The sequence below is a fragment of the Drosophila arizonae genome, chromosome 2 (genome assembly GCF_054131065.1).
Source record: "Drosophila arizonae isolate 15081-1271.41 chromosome 2, UAZ_ARI_1.0, whole genome shotgun sequence".
In the NCBI taxonomy this organism is placed as follows: Eukaryota; Metazoa; Arthropoda; class Insecta; order Diptera; family Drosophilidae; genus Drosophila; species Drosophila arizonae.
Genome location: NC_142922.1, coordinates 29,179,989 through 29,196,785, shown reverse-complemented (window position 1 = coordinate 29,196,785; position 16,797 = coordinate 29,179,989).

Below are 16,797 nucleotides of genomic sequence, written 5' to 3'. Positions count from 1 at the left end.
GCGACAGCAAAGATGAAGACGACGACACGATATCAACTTGATGTGAATGTGGTTGTATGTGTGTGTGTATGACTGAAGCTGCGTATGTGAGACAAGCGAAGCTCACTCAAACTCAAGTTGAACTGAGTGCTGAATGCTGAGTGCCGAGTGCAATACGAAAGTCGCTCGCGAGTCAAAGCCAACAACAACAAAATTATAAAATGGCATATGAAGAAAAATAGGAGTTGCCGTCGGCGCTTGAGGAAACAACAACAGCAGCAGCAACAGCAACAGTGACGATAATTTTCTTTTTGGCAGCCCCCAACTCGGTGTTACTGAAAAACCGCCATAATCTTGACAGACAAGTGTACACTCTCTCGCATACACACTCATACACACGGTCACACAGCGGTACTCTCGCGTTGCGCCGCTCTTCGCCGCATTGTTTTCGCTCGTATTTCACGCTCAAACGGTCATTTCGCTGCACTTTTAATGGTTTGTTTTTGTTTTCGTTGCGCGCACGACAAAGAGAGAGCAGCAAACGAGCTCAAACACGACGACGACCAACCCGAATTCGCCGCATTGCGCGAGCGGGCCAGCATGATAAATATGCGCACTCACTTTTTATGGCAAACCGAAACAGCTGTTTTTGAGTGCCGCACAGTTGTAGAGTCACTGGACTCGCGACACGGACCAAATTATTTGGAGTTTTGTTTGCGTTTTCTTTTTGAGTTTTCTCATTATTTTTGCACATTTTATGATCGCATACGTTTCGTTTGAGCTGCTACCTGCTTACATAAATGCATATTTACCTGTTCGCTGTCATACTTTACCTTCCATTTGGGCTCTGCCTGCGACTAACGAACGAAATTTTGTGACTTTCAACGCTTGCCATAAAACGGGCTTAGGACCAGCACCTAAAGTCCCGCTGTTGGGCCCACACATACACACACGCAAACGAAAATAGCCTCGATATGCACAAATAAATACGCCGGTCACGCCCCCGCCCACCGCGTGAGCCGCCCAACAACAACAGCAGCAACAAATTGTCGTCTCGTCTGCCTCTGACAGGACATTCAACTGTTGCTGAGGTTGGGCGGGCACTGTATGGGCCAAAGTTTGCGAGGCACTTTGCAATTTATCAAACCATTCGGCCAGGACTTAAAGAGATGCCAAAAGGACACTTACCTGACTTTTCTTGGTGCTAACAACTAAAGAGCGACCATTCATCATACGTTACCTGCGAAAGGTGAAAAGAAAATTGTGGAAATTCATTTAGTTTTCAGTTATTAACAGCAAAAGTCAGCATGCAAATGAGCAATATAGAGAGAGAGAGGGAGAGAGCGTGTGGGAGAGTGGGTGTGAAAGGGAGACAGGATGCAGGATTAAGATGCATCAGGCATGCAGCCTGGCCACATGTGTCGTACACGCCCCACTCTTGCCCTCTTCTCTATCCCTCTCTCTCCCTCTCTCGCTCTCTCTTTGGCAGTGAAGCGATCAGCAGACACGAGAAATGTTTTTCGTTTTTGATTGATTGCCCTGAAAAACCACTTGAAACTGTCACAGAAGCGAGTGATGCCGGGAGAGGAGAGGGTGAGGAGTGAGGGGAGCGGGACATGGGACATTCGAAGTGAAAATCACTTCTGCACACACACACACACACATGCAGAGGCAGTACCATATTGTTTTTCCAATGAAAAACTACTTATGGCATTAGAGCTGCGACTGCTGCTGCCTGTCTATAAGAAAATACAACTTAATAAAGATGAAAAGTGCATCGAATGCTTGTGGGGAGGAGGAGTGAGGCGGCGGCAGTAGCAAGCGGCACTGCTAAAGTTTGGCTGCCACAACAATTGATGCCACTTCAAGAAGAAAACGAGGAGCAAAGCACAAGTGGAGAAATTTTCAAAAAAAAAAAAAAAAAAAATAAAATAAAATAAAATAAATAAATAAATAAAAACAAAAACCTAGACATACTTCAATTTCAATTGTGATATATAATAATATAATCTACTTATATTAGTTATAGAGTTATACTTAGGAGTATTAAAATAAAAATAAAAATGTATTTTTTTATTTAAAAATTGGAGACAATTATAATATTATATAATTATAAAGCACTGGCTTCAGAGGTCTTCGGATGTACAAATATGTACATATATAGTAATAATTTTTATAAAGTTTTGCATAAACTTTTATTTTTTCCTTAATATGACTATCGATTTAGTTCTTATATCGTCTAATTTAAATATATATCTTATTAACTTTTTTAGCGCATCTTATTTATAACAGTGCAAGGACTTCATATGCTTCAGCCAAATTATTGCTATACCTATATACATATATTGTGGAATCCCCAAAATACGAAATGGCTTTCTAGTACAAATTTCCAATTTTTATTTTCATTTCATTTCATTTTCATTAGTCATTAAAGTCTCATATTTTATTATCTCACATATTTTGATACATATATATATTTGACTTGATATGATCAATAATAATGATTTATACGTCTCACTTTGGCGATATTACGAGTTTGAAAAGCAAAACTTAACATAAACATAAAATTAAGTGAACAAAATATAAATTAAATTTAGAGTCAAAAAGTGAATCATATTTCATTATTCGAGCTCATTTATTTGACTATGATTTATAGTTACATATATTATATTATGTTCTATATTATATCATATTCTAATTATGATGTTTTTCAAAATAATCATATAATAAAAAATGCTGAATTACATTTATCAATAGTTGCTTTCGTTTGGTGTCTTTTGCAGTTCATACTAATTTTAGCATCAGGATGTGAAAATATCTTTTGAATGTTATATTTCAATTATATAAATTATAATTTATAAATTCATCATTTTTCCTTTGGTACAGGCATTTTTTTATTTATTTATTTATTCTTTTTTTTTTTTTTAGAATTTTAAGAGCTTTAAGTATTGCAGTATTTATCGGACGATATATTTTATAGTCGGTATAAATAAATAAGTTGAATCAAAGAACCTCAGGATCTCGAGCTCTTGAATTGTTGAAGGAATTCAGACCAATCCAGTTATCATGTAAACTATCTATTAATATTTATTTTTATCGCACTATAAGGTATTCCAATTAAATTATTTTTATATCTAATATATATTTTAGTGGTAACATATACATACATATAAGATGTCATGTATATAAATTTCAGTACCAGAAAGTATATGAAAAATCTCAAATTAATATATTGTAGCATATTTTCCGACGGAAAGTCGGAAGGGATGGATAAATGGACGAACCGACGGGCAAATGGACGTGGGAACTTTGAGATCCCTATACCTAAGTTGATATACTCCCTTTCCTTTATGAACGAGCATGTAAAAATAAGTTAAAAACTTTTCATATTTGCATCAACAAAGTTTTTCCTATTGAAATTGCGCAACGAATGAATGAGAAGAGAAATATATGTATGTACGTATATGGAAATATATTTGGAGCATTCATTGTTTATAGATTGGAAGAGCTGGCGCTGCTGCCATTTGGAGCTTTTGCAACTCTGTTGCCAAAAGAAGAAGAAGACAAAGAAGAAGAAGAAGCAGAAGCAGAGGAAATGGTAGTTGAGGGGAGAGGGAAAGCTTGAGGGAAAACTATTGGCAAACAGACAGTGAAAGCGAGTGAGTGAGAAAGAGACGGGAGAGGGAGAGGGAGAGGGGAAGGGGCGAGAGTGTGAGAGTGGGTAGGAATTATAATCTACGAAAAAGAAATTTATGTGCATTTCCGTTTTTGTTGCTTGTTGTTTTTTATTTTCATTTTCTTCCTTCCGTTTAAGTAAATAACAAATATTATTATCGCTTGGCCGCAGCAACGGCCAAAGGACGTGGCAAGGACCCGGCCGAGTGCCCATTGAAGATAGTTCGTCAGCTCGCAGCGACAACAAAGTAAATAAAATGTGCACAACTAGCAACAGCAACAGCAACAACAACAAACAGGAACAACAACAACAACAACAATCACACAAAAAGCCAAGCAAACAAAAATAAAAAAGAAACGAAAAAGCAACAAAAATAACAAAATTAAATAATGCCACAAACGATTTCTTATGAAATGTTCAAAAATATAACAACAACAACAACAACACACACATACACATACTCCATCCGGACATGTGTGTGTGTGTGTGTGTGTGTGGAATGGGGCGATTGGGGGCGTAGGCGGGGCAGCTGTCTGTGTATTGGCAGCCAGAACGGAAGCCGTTGCCGTCGAGCTCTACAAACAACAACAACAACAACTCAATGAAATTATTAATGTTCGTAAAAGTGCAGCAGTTCAGTGGAGAGAGAGAGAGAGTGAGGGGGGGGGGGGGGGAGAGGAGAGAGAGAGACGACTTTGCTGTGCAAATGGTCAGCAGACGACGACGCCTTGGCTCTTAGTTGGCTACCAGCGACACACACACACACACGCACATACACACACACTCTGTACACACTCGAGCAAATACAAATAAATAAATAAACAACAAACTCTAATTAAACGTTGTTTCGACTGTGTCGGCATTTCGATAAGGAACGTGGCCTTTGGCCAGAATCCTGTGGCTGTGCCGCTGTCCGCTACCCGCTGCCCGCTGCCCGCTTCCTGCTGCCCCCCAACTCCTGCCATAGCCTACAGCTGCTGCGGCTTTATCGTTCAGCTCGCAGCGTCGTTCGCGCTGCCTTCTGGCTGCCGCTTTGCTTGTTAAAAACTTGCCAAAAAAAAAAAAAAAACAACAAATAATTTCAATCTGTTTGACCAGAAGCCAAACAATGAAAGCAACAACAACTACAACAACAACAACAAGAAGCACGAGTAACTGATAATCAAAGTGCAACAATTTCAATTTGTGCTCAAGGTCGTGCAGAATATGAACAAAAGCAGATACCGACAGAAAAAACGAGAAACCAGCTAGAAGCTACAGTTAACAGATTGAAAGGAATCGCAAATTATAAGTCAAGAACTGCTAAAACGGAGAGAATTCCCAAAGAGAATATATTAAAGCTCATTCAAAAATCCATTAAAACCGTTGTACTATACGAATTTTATTCTGATATACATATGTATATATCTCATTGATATAATTAAACTCTAGATATAATTCTCAGTTAGTTGATATAATATAATAATTATAGCTCTATCAAAAATCCATAAAATATCCAAATGGTATTATGATATATGTGTCTTATGGATATGACTAAACTCTAGATATTATTCACAGTTAGTTGATGTGTAGAACTAAGATTATTTGAGAAAAGGTCAATGTTGAAATTCTATAACTGGTTGCTGGTCTATAGCACACTTATATAGAGTCAGGAATGCAAACCGTAATTCGATCACAATTTGAAGCTCGTTCCAATAATTCGAAGTTGCTTCTTAGCATAAATAAGAAATAGTTAATTAAAAGTAAAATTTTAAATCAACTCTGAGTATGAAATGTTTCATAATAGCTAAAGTGTTAAAAGCAATAATAATATATAATAATATTATTATAATAATAATAATAATAATAAATAATAATATTGCCATATTAATATATATTCCTATTGTTTTTTAATGCCTTTTTCAGTGCTGATATAAGAAATTAAATTATATTCATTTAAATTAAATATAAATGAATGTAAACACAAATAAAAACTATTACAGATTGAAAAGAAAAGAAGACCTAAATGCAAAAGACAATTCATAAAAGAAAAAAATCACAACTAATCAAAAATTCCATAACATTCTGTTTGTATACAGAAATTTTGGATGTATGTATGTATGTATGCATAAGGATTGTTTAGTAAATATATAAAAATAACACTTATAAATGGTCTAAAATATCTGAGAATACATCCAGAATTTCTGTTAGATAAATGATTTTGTGGACTACTTTGATATATTTATATATTAAAAATTAAAATTTGATTCATTTCTAATAACCTCTAATCTTTAATATGTTCAGTTTCGCCTCTCTTAAATTTATTCAAAACTCTTATACTAAAATAATTCAGTATATTTAGGGTCTGTAAATATTTCTCAAAATGTAAATTTTGTTCGGTTTTGTTTTAATTATTTATTTGTATTTAATAGGTTTGGCAACAGTCAATATATTTTTATAAACATTTGTCTTCTTCTTTGGCCCGCTCGAGATTTCGCCATGTGCTGACGGTCGAATTTTAATTGAACGATTTATCGACGTTTTGTGACTCTAAATATCGTCAGCCCCGAAACGGAATTGCTAATTTGGGTAATTCAATATGCTTGCTCTGCGCTTAGTGGAGAAGTAAATCAGCCCCACTGATGTCACACATTCAAATGCGGATCGACATCTCGGCGAATGACCCGGGTGACCTTTACCGTGAATGCGTATCCAAATGCGAATGCCAAATTCGATATTCGAGAATCGAGAATTGAGAATCGCGAATCGAGATTCATTCGAGAACTCCCTAAAAGCTTTGTCCATCACAGCGCGGAAATGCTGCCAAACCGGCCAGAAATCTGAATCTGAATCGGATACTGAATTTGAATCCGACTTCGACATTTGGCTAACTGACTAACTGACTAATTGACGAACTGACCATGCGAGTTGTTCAGTTATTCCACCAAAAATGTAACATTTTTTTCTCGCTCTTCCTCTTCTTCTCATTTGCATAACAAAAGCGGCTTCAGAATAAGCGAAATTTATAAATTGCCTTTATTTGCCAATATGAAAAAAAAAAAAAAAAAATCAAAAAGTTAAGTAAAGCTTAAAATAAGAATTTGCAAAAAACCAAGACAATGTCGAGAGGAGAAGGGTGCAGCCACCTCTCCTTTCCCCTCTCGACTTTGTCTTGTCGTCTTTCCCCTCTCGGGCGTTGCCTTTTGCTGTTATTACATATAAAATTTAATTATTATTGCGCGCTGTCAATAAATAAACTTAAGATCTTTCTGCCCCGCAGGATCACAAAAGGCACGTGACGTCATTTTTGCATTTCCTAATTATGAAAACTCGTAAATTTGTGCACGCAGCGCTTCGCATGCTATAATCGTAAGCGCAGCCATAAAGTATAGTGTTGGCATTTCCCCTGCGCCGCATTGCACTCGTGCTCTCTCCACTTGCTATAAACCAAGAGGGGCGCACAAGAGAGAGAGAGAGCGCAGACCATTTCCCCTGTTAAATTACAAGGCAACACATACACAGAGGCAGACCCACACACTCACACACACACACGTAGATACACTCAGAGACAGAGCAGCAAGCTTACAAGCTAGCAACATCGTAAAGGCAGCTGCTATTGTCGTCTCGCTCTGTCTGCCGCAGCTTGACGAACTGACGGGGGCTGTCACTTGGGTCCCGCCACCATTATGGAAAGTGAAATGGATATATCGCTAATGCGCCTGCACATAACAAGGTCGGCAATAAATCAAATTGGCGAGCGGGCAAAAAGGGGAGGGCGTTGCACACGAGCAAACAACAAAACAAAAACAACAAAAAACGGGGCATTGGCTGGACAACGACAACGGCAACGACAACGGCAACGGCGACGTCGACGTTTGTCAAAAATCAAATCAAAATGCCATAAAATACCCCAATGTTGGCCAGGAGAGCAGCCAGCAGCCAGCGGCAGGACCAGGAGCCTCAGCCTCTCTGCCCGCCCTCTGCGTGCGTTGCCAAACAACAAATGAATTATATGCAATTAATTGAGCGCAAATTTGCAAAATACTTTCGTGTGTCTGCGCCTCATGCTGGCTCTGTGTGTGTATGTGTGTTTGTGTGTGTGGTACGATACGATGTTGGATATGTCTAAAAACGGATGCTGTGCCGTAGATTGAAGATTGCGCATACGCCTCGTACGCGCTGCACTTCTGCATGGTTTATGTGCCTTTTGAGCAATTGCCTAGCACAAATTTTCATCTCAAAAGCGAAGTAAATATATATATATATATTTATTTATTTATTATAAACAACTAACTGCTGCAGTTGATTTAGTGGCCGAAGAAATTACGAAAATCGTGAAGCAACATCAATTTTGTGTTCAATTTGAGGCCAATATATTAAGAGGCGAATCGAATGGAAAAAACAGTTAACAGTCTATTTATACACACAGGTTTTCGGCCGCCTCAAATGGCAGTCAATCAAAAGTCACAAGTGTCTTAGATCAGTTTGTGAAATCTATAAAAAGCAGAAATGATTTATTTTTAAGCGCCAATAGATATGTAATAATATCAAAATATATTATAAATAAATGGTAAAGGTATGTATGAAAGATATTCCACATATAAAGACAGTCTTATCAGATAAATGCCTAGAATTTTTTCCCAGAAAAACTTGATAAGAGCTTAGCCGTCGGCTGAAAACCACTTGAGTGTACTTCGATTATAATTAAACTAAGATTAGCGCTTCTTGATTATCTTATTCGCGAGCTGCAAATAAACTCTGTGAGTTCCCTCGCCACTTGACATTTGAGCGTTGGGCATTTCAAGCAGTAAAAATAGAATATTTCTGGTATTTTTATTTTTAATGGAAATTGATCGATTGATACGGATTGAGAATGTGAAAATATGAGAGTGAATATATATATATATATCAACAACAATAGGCACTAACAGATTAGAAGTTTGGGTGTTAGACATTAGACACATAAAATATCGGCTTGAGGGTTTTGAGCAATTCTTTCAAATTTAATATACAGATTGTCCTATATGATGTCATGGAATCTTTTAGAGAAAAGCCTTATAATATTGCGATATGTCTGAAGTCATGTTTTCACACCTGATTAGAAGTAAATGAGTCGAAATGCATATTCGATTAATTTCAAAAATAGAATTTTCAATGTTAATCTAACATTAAATATTGTTCTCCTATGCAATTCTCATCTCTACGTGATATCTGATATATCTTTCTATATTTCTTTAAATTATTCGATCTATCTCTATATTTATAAGTGTATCTATCTATCTATCAATAAACAAGTATATCGATATCTATAAGTATATTTATCTATCTATCGTTTTTCCTTTTTCAATTCAATTATTCAATCTATCTATCCATTTAACTATATGTCAATATATATCACTGCATTTATATATTTTTCTCTCTTTTTTTATTCTCTTCCACTATTCCAATATAACGTTTCTAAATTAGACTCTACTTCCCACAAATATCTGTCAACACAGCACTCAAAGCTGTTTAACCAACAGAGAATTAAACAAGGCTATAATCATAGGAATAATATATTCCTGTTATATATACGCATAAGAATCTCTTTGTTTATTAAGGTAACTTAGTTATCGTGTTGGCTTCATCATGTTTGCAGTCGCTTCATCAAGCGAACATAAACTTGCCACAGAATGGATGATTTGGTGAAAGAGGTCTATAAATTTCATGTTGTCATGTCATTCGGCGATGTTTGGCTCAAGCGCATTTTACGATTTTTATATAGCCCATTGTGCATTATGTTAACGTTAATGTTAACCTTAACTTAACATTACCCGATCATATTTTCACTTGAGCACTTTACGAGCAACAAATTGCGCCACAAATTACACGATAAATAGAAAATTATGACAAACCATGTCCACAGCAACCGGCGACCCCTGCACGACCCAGGCACTAGGCACCGGCTCCTGGTCGACCCTTTCACCAGGGACACACCGAGGCTCGTAAAAATTCCCGATGCGTCTATTTGATGGCCCAGTAAGTGTTATCATTATGACAACGTCGAGTCTCTCTCCCGCTCGGACAGTTTACAAGCTGTCAGAGTTGGCAGTGTAAATTAAATTGTTGCTCCTTTTATTGATATTTCATTGCCGTTGGCTGTGATTTGGCCTCGCCTCCTGCTCCTGCCCCTGCCCTTGCCCCTGGCTGTACCCCATTCTTGCACACTCACCTCCAGCCTGAAAAGAAATTGCTTAGGGCAAAGGAAATTTGGAACGCACTCAGCAAAGTCGTAAAGTTGCGCACGTCGAAACAAAAGAAAGTTTTTACGAGCGTTTCTTTATACACTCGACGAGCTGCTGAGAACTAGGCGAGAAAAGGCAAATAAATTATGTTGGCCTTGCTGTAGGTACACACACACATATACACAGAGAGAGAGACACACATGGGTAGGTGTTGCTGGTTAGTTTTTTCGGTTTGGCTTCAAGGACCTTGCCTAATAACAGGTTGTCTTAATGGGTTGAGGGCCCGTCGCATCGTAAATTTCGTGTTAATTGAGCATTTCACGCCTCGCAACTGCACTTGGCTCGCTCGCTCTTGGCCTGGCCGGAATGCAACCTGGCTGGCCGGCCCATTAACGAACTTGTCAAAACTGACAAGTGCTACGTCATAAACTCGTCCAACTTATCGACCATTTGCCTGCCATAAACTTGCCAATCGATGGCTCTGCTGCTGCTGCTGCTCTGCTGCTCTGCTGCTGATCTGATGGTCCTTTGCCATTCGCACACTCGATCCTCGCTCGCCCGATCATTCAGCTGGGGGCTCAGCGGTTAAGTCAGCCAGTGAATCCCACCGTTGGCCATGTCGCATCGTTACCCAAATTGATATGTATACACATTAATTGAAGAAACTCCCACAAGGTGAACCAAAATAAACATTCTGCGATATAGTAAATGCTTTTTTTGACACAGCCTAATGCCACTTAATGCCGACGCTTGCCTCTGCCCGTTTGCCATTGTCGTTACACTTGCCGTTCACTGTTTATCACTCGTACCCCATAAGTAAGCATGCAACAACAACAACAACAACAACAACCACAAACGATACAGAGGAGTCCAAGTCCATTTCTATGTTGGGAATGGGGCGCGCCGCTCCACAATATCCACTCAATCATTCGCGTTCACTTCACAAACGTTTTAACTGATCGCTCAATCACTGATATTTTGTGTTCAGGTGCTGCCACCCAGAGACGTGGCAGATACCAGCCAGCTACCCCCCGCTCAGCCAGTTACCCCCATCCCACTCGCAGACCTCCGCCAAATAGACAGAGCTTTGCCTGCTAGGCATTGTGTTTAGTATTTAGTTAGATAGCAATCTGGGCTCGTTTTCGGAAGGCACCCACGTGATTGCCTTGCCCGCTGATAAGCTGCTCGAGAGATAGCCTAAGGTCAATAGGCCAGCCCTAAGTGAAGGGGAAGGACAGAGAGTTCTTCCATCAAATTTGATGCGCAAAAGATACAACATTTCTTATATTGACTTTACAAATTGTATATTACATATATACATATATTTTTATGGAATTCTTTTTACGCTTATTGAGAATTCTAAACAATTTGAATTTAATATTTTAAATTAATATTTTCATTCAAATTGATGCGTATCTTCCATGAAAGATTATAAGAGTCTTCCTCTGATATATATTCTATATAATAATTATTATTATAACTATGGGTGTTTAAAAAGTAAAAGAAAATTTTTTAAGAATTCAAAGAAAATATTTAGACAATTTTTTTTTTTTTTTTTTTCAAATAAATATTTTACCGTCGTAACAGAAATTCAATTAAGAAATCTGAACTTGATGCTGGATCTTTTTTCGAATATCTTTAATTCTTAATTTATGTCTAATATACATTTTATGTAATATTAGGATGATTATTTTTGAAAAAGAAAAATATAAATAAATTACAAAAAAAAAAAATAAAATAAAATAAAAATAAATATTCATATCTATTTGATATTGGATATTTTGTTAAGCAATGCTCGAGTCTGCTTTCTTTATCTAATAATGTTCTAAGTAAACCTATATATACATTATACAAATATATTTTAACATAATCTAATCTGATGCTAAAAACGCATGTCTCTATATATTATATATATTTTTATAAAATAAAAAAAAAATGTTTTTTCATATTTAAATATTTTTTTTTATCTATCTACATATACATATATCTATATATACATATATCTATATAAAAGTATTGCTATATTGTAATCTGTAGTTAGGGAAGATATTTTATAAAAACTTTTAAATATATTTTATAGATTTAGCATATGATATACATATGTTTGCTCTTTTATCAAGATTTTTGATTCTTTCTCTTGTTCTCCTTCTCCTTCTGATATACAAATCTACAAAAAAATATCTTTATATTTTACATATATAATCAAAAAATATAATATTCAAAGATATATCAAAAAGTGACATTCACAAAATTCTCAATAAATGCAAACTTTGAAAATTCCATGTCTCATCTATCAAAAACTCAATTAGTTGTATGGTATTTACAAGGTATCCGCTAAACAAGCACTATAGATTAACGTACTTTAACCTACATATTGACAGAGGTGGGAGTATGCAACCGCGTAGAGTCGAGTCGCGTCGAGTCGCGTCGCGTCGCACCCATAGATAAGTAAACATCATCAATTTGGTGAAATGAAAGTGATGTGTCAAATGGCTGAACGTCGAGCAAATGAATCATCATTCAATGTTCAATGTTCAATGTTTGATGTTGAATGTTCGATATTCACTGTTTGCGACAGACGCGATACAGGGCGCTCAGATTTTGTCAAATCATTTAAAATGAATTAGAACACCTTATCGCGATTCGTGTCGGAGTGAGCAAATGAAATGCGTCTAATTATAGGAGTCTATAATAAAAGTTAACAAACGTGAAGAGGGCGAAGCAGACTGCAAAGTCAGGTTGATCAAGCCGCAATTTGCAAGCAACAGCATTCAGCTAAGACTACTGCCAAGATTGGCTATATAAATCGCATAAAATCGGACGCAGCAGCCGATGCCAAACCGTGTAAACTTTAACGAGACAAAATAAAACTCCTACGAGAAATCGAGGAAACGAGGAACTTTAATTTGATGCTAAAATACTGAATAGCTACAGACTAGGAGAGTGAAAGAGAGAGAGAGAGTGGGAAGTAAGACTGAGAGTGAGAGAGAGAGAGCTGCACACGTCCCGGGCGGCATTTAAATTGCATATAAAAGTTGGCTTTTATGATCGGCTTCTATTAGCCAAATAAACTATCACGTGTTAAGTCGCGCGCGATCCTGGCCACAATCATAAGAGAGTATAAACGTATTTTTATGAATTCATTTTAATGTGTCAGCAATAAAATAAATAACAAACTCGAATCCAACTTGAAGCAGAAGCTCAGCCATCAAATGGCGAATATATTGCATTTCGATTGCCACAGTACGCACTCGTGTGAAAGAACTGACTCTGGCCGAGTGACTAACTAGCTCGTTGACTGACTGATCGTCCCTGTGGCCGCCTGTACCTAATCCCCGAGGTCCTTTTCACAGCCAGCGCAAGGTGTCGACTTACATGTGCCAGGACTAGGATCTGCTTGGCTGGGCAGAAAGCGAAAGTGATGCACAGTTGGAGTTTTCTATTTTGTTGTTCTTGTTTTTTTTTTTTTTTTTTTTTGGGTAATGAAATTAAGAACGCATCGTTTGCTGCGCTTCGCTGATTGTTTTGTTTCAATTTCTGGTTGCGCCCCAGACACTGTATCTGCTCTAAGTGCTGTTGTCTTTGGGCTGAATTTCCTCGAAGCGCGTCTAGCTGCGTTCAGCTGCACTTTTCAAAGGAAAACGAAGGGCCGAAAGGTTCGGCGTACCTGAAAATCCGCTTAGTGGTTGAAGTCGATGTCGATGTTCTTGCTGTTGTTGCTGTTGCTGTTGCTGTCCTCATTTTTGACGACAAGAAGTCAACCTCTCGATTTACGACCATTTTGTTTGAGTAATTCCTGCCCTGTGGCTGTGTTGACTCAAGCGCATCCGTGCACCATCCAGGACGATCGAGAGACGGAGACAGAGAGAGGGAGAGAGAGAGAGAGAGAGAGAGAGAGCAACCACATGCCTGCCAGTTGTTCAAGCATTGTACAGTTTTTACTTTCAGCTGTCGCCTCTCGGCTTCCCCTGGGATCGCGCCAGTGACTCAATTTGCCTTTTGATTTCGAGCAGCAAAGTAATAATAATATTATCAATTTTGAAGTCAAGCCCCTTTAATGATCGCTTTTTATGGCTCGGTGTGTGACTCTATAAATATTTTATATCCACTTGCATATTTCACAGCCTCATTTGTTTGGGCATTTTTATGCGCATCTTCCAATCGCTGCCCTCTCGACCAAATGACCGAATAGAAATGTTCACGATTCAATTAAATGATCGTAAAAAGTCTACTGAATGCATGAAAAGTTGTCAGAGAACCAAACGTTTGCCCATTCGGCCAGCAGAGTTCGGCTGTCTCGTCTCGTAAAACTTCTCAAATTGTTGTTAGAACATAAAAATCACCTAAAATTGGTAATAAAATCAATGGCGCAAAATGAAACTCAACCTGTGACCCCACCAAATAGCTTGAGATAGACATAAAGATACAGAGAGGGAGAGAGAGAGAGAGACAGAGAGGGAGAGAGAGAGAGAGGAGACTTTAATGTCCGGTTCACGTGCGTAGGCGATTGAATTGAGATGTAAATGCCGAAGCCCATATAGAACAAAGAGTGGAAATTAATTAGTTGCTTATACAATTTTGATTGGGCCATGCTCCACATCCGACAAGATAATGCCAGCTAATCTGAGATGTATAAGGCAATAAAGAATTGTTGTTCTGCCTGGCGCTTGCCATGTGCAAGTGAGTCAAGGATATACGAGGACACATGCGCATTAGCGGAATGGAAGCTGAGTCTGAAGGCCGCAGCTCGATTGATAGAGCTGTAAAAATATTCTATCTAAATATAGTGGAAGCTAAAACATTTGCTGCTTAGAGTCGGAGGGATAAGATTGCAAACAAACAGAAAATAGCAAAAGAGGACTTAAAATAAAACAGAATTTATATACATTTCTTAAACAAAAATATTGTAGTTAAAATTTAATTAGCTTAAGCAGAATCAGTCGGGATTTATATTTTAACATCAATTTAAAAGAGGTCAAATATTATTTTCATTACGTATTGAGGGTATCAAAAGGTATAAAATTCGCATGAAATGTGGAAGCGCCCTATTATTTTTCTTTTTTTTTTCAGGGGAAGTGCAGTTTTTATAAATTACTAAGATTTTCGAACAGATTATCCCGTCCTGACAGAGTGAGACAGTCGAAGTACAGCTTATTTTAGACCATCATTCTATTCCATCATTCTAACAGTTTTTTTTTTTCGGCATAATTGACATAATGGATAAAACTAAGGATTGCTTGCAATATATTGGAAAGTCACATACAACGATTGCTCATGAGGTCAAATAACTCGCTAAAAAGCTATTCTCCATGAGTTGACCAAATATCATTCATTAGCTTACAAGTCGTTTCTTGAACATCTGTATTGCAATTGGAATTTTTAAATAAATATAAATATAAAAAAATTTTCTAGCCTACCGAACTGATGACCTTTCGAATAGGTTGCACTTCGAGCGCTCAACCACTCAAGTATATTGATATATCAGATATATTTCATATCATGTGTAATATCTTAGTTGTTGCATCCTCTCTGTCTTCTGCATTGCTTCAGCTAACAATCGGCTCAAGAATATACTGCCTAACACTCAAGATTTGTATGGAATCATCATCAATTAACTCTTGGTTGATCAAGTGTAAAACACATGCAACAGTTGCACATTAAGTTGCCTTTGGCACGCTAATCGTCTGCAGGCAAATCAACAGCAAAATCCACACGAAATCAAAATGGAAATCAAATTCATTGTATGGCGCATGGGCCATGACGATGCAGGCAGCCGGGCAGGCAGATGCAGTTAAAAAGTTGGGGACTGCAATTGCGACGGGTTCTAAATGTGGCCAAACGCGAAAACCCGTTAAGCATCAATTTTGACGCGCCATAAAACTGCAATGAAGTGATAAGTGCCGCTGCAGCAACAACAGCAACAGCAACAACAACAGCAGCAGCAGTGGCAGTGGCAGTGGCAGTGTCAGTGGCTGAGAGCAACAGGAATGTGCAGTTGATAGATATTTGCTGGCTGCCATAACCCAGAGCCAACTGAACAAACTGGAAAACCAAAAACCCGGGCGACATCAGCAACAACAACAACAACAACATCGGGAATGTCGAGCCGTAGCTGTCTGGCGGTCGGACATCCGTATCTATGAGATAACAATGCAAATGCATTGACTCTGCATATGCATATGTGGGTATCACACACACACTCTCTCTCTCTCTCTGTGTGTGTGTGAGCCATGCGACAATCAAACAAAACAAGACTTTTATGAACACCGCGGGAAGTTGACAGCTTGCGTCATTGGCATGATATGCAAACTGTAAATGCAAAGGCCCCATCCGCACCACCCCACCACCCACAGTGCCCATAGCAGCCCCAAACAGCGACACGCCCGCCCCTCACACACCCCCACACCGACAACAATACAACAGCGATTGCTGGCGCTGGCTGTGCCAATTTTATTGCATCGCGTGCCCAATTATGTATATGGCATGGATATGGCTATTGGTATCGGCCCATCATCATCGTCGCCGTCGTCATCATCAACACGATTCATTTTTACGGGCCAACAGCAACAGGCAACAGGCAACTGGCAACTGGCAAGAGCAACATTTCCCAACAAGCAGCAACATGAAAATGGAAATACATTTTTCTGATGCATTTTCACGTGCATAAAATTTGATTTGATTATGACAAATGTTCACGTGTTGCACTTTTGTTTTTTCCCACTTCTCTTTTTTTTTTTTTTGGCAATGCATTCGTTGTTTAAGTGCAGAACAGAAGAGAAAGTCGATTTTGACACAACTCGTTAGCAAAAAAAAAATTGTGAAAAGATGTTGAGAGCTGTTGTAAATTGTACACGTTAAGAGGCAATTGCACATAATATGTTTTATATTTTATTGAACTTAGCTGGGCGAATAAGCTTTAGCTTGAATAGCTCGTTCATC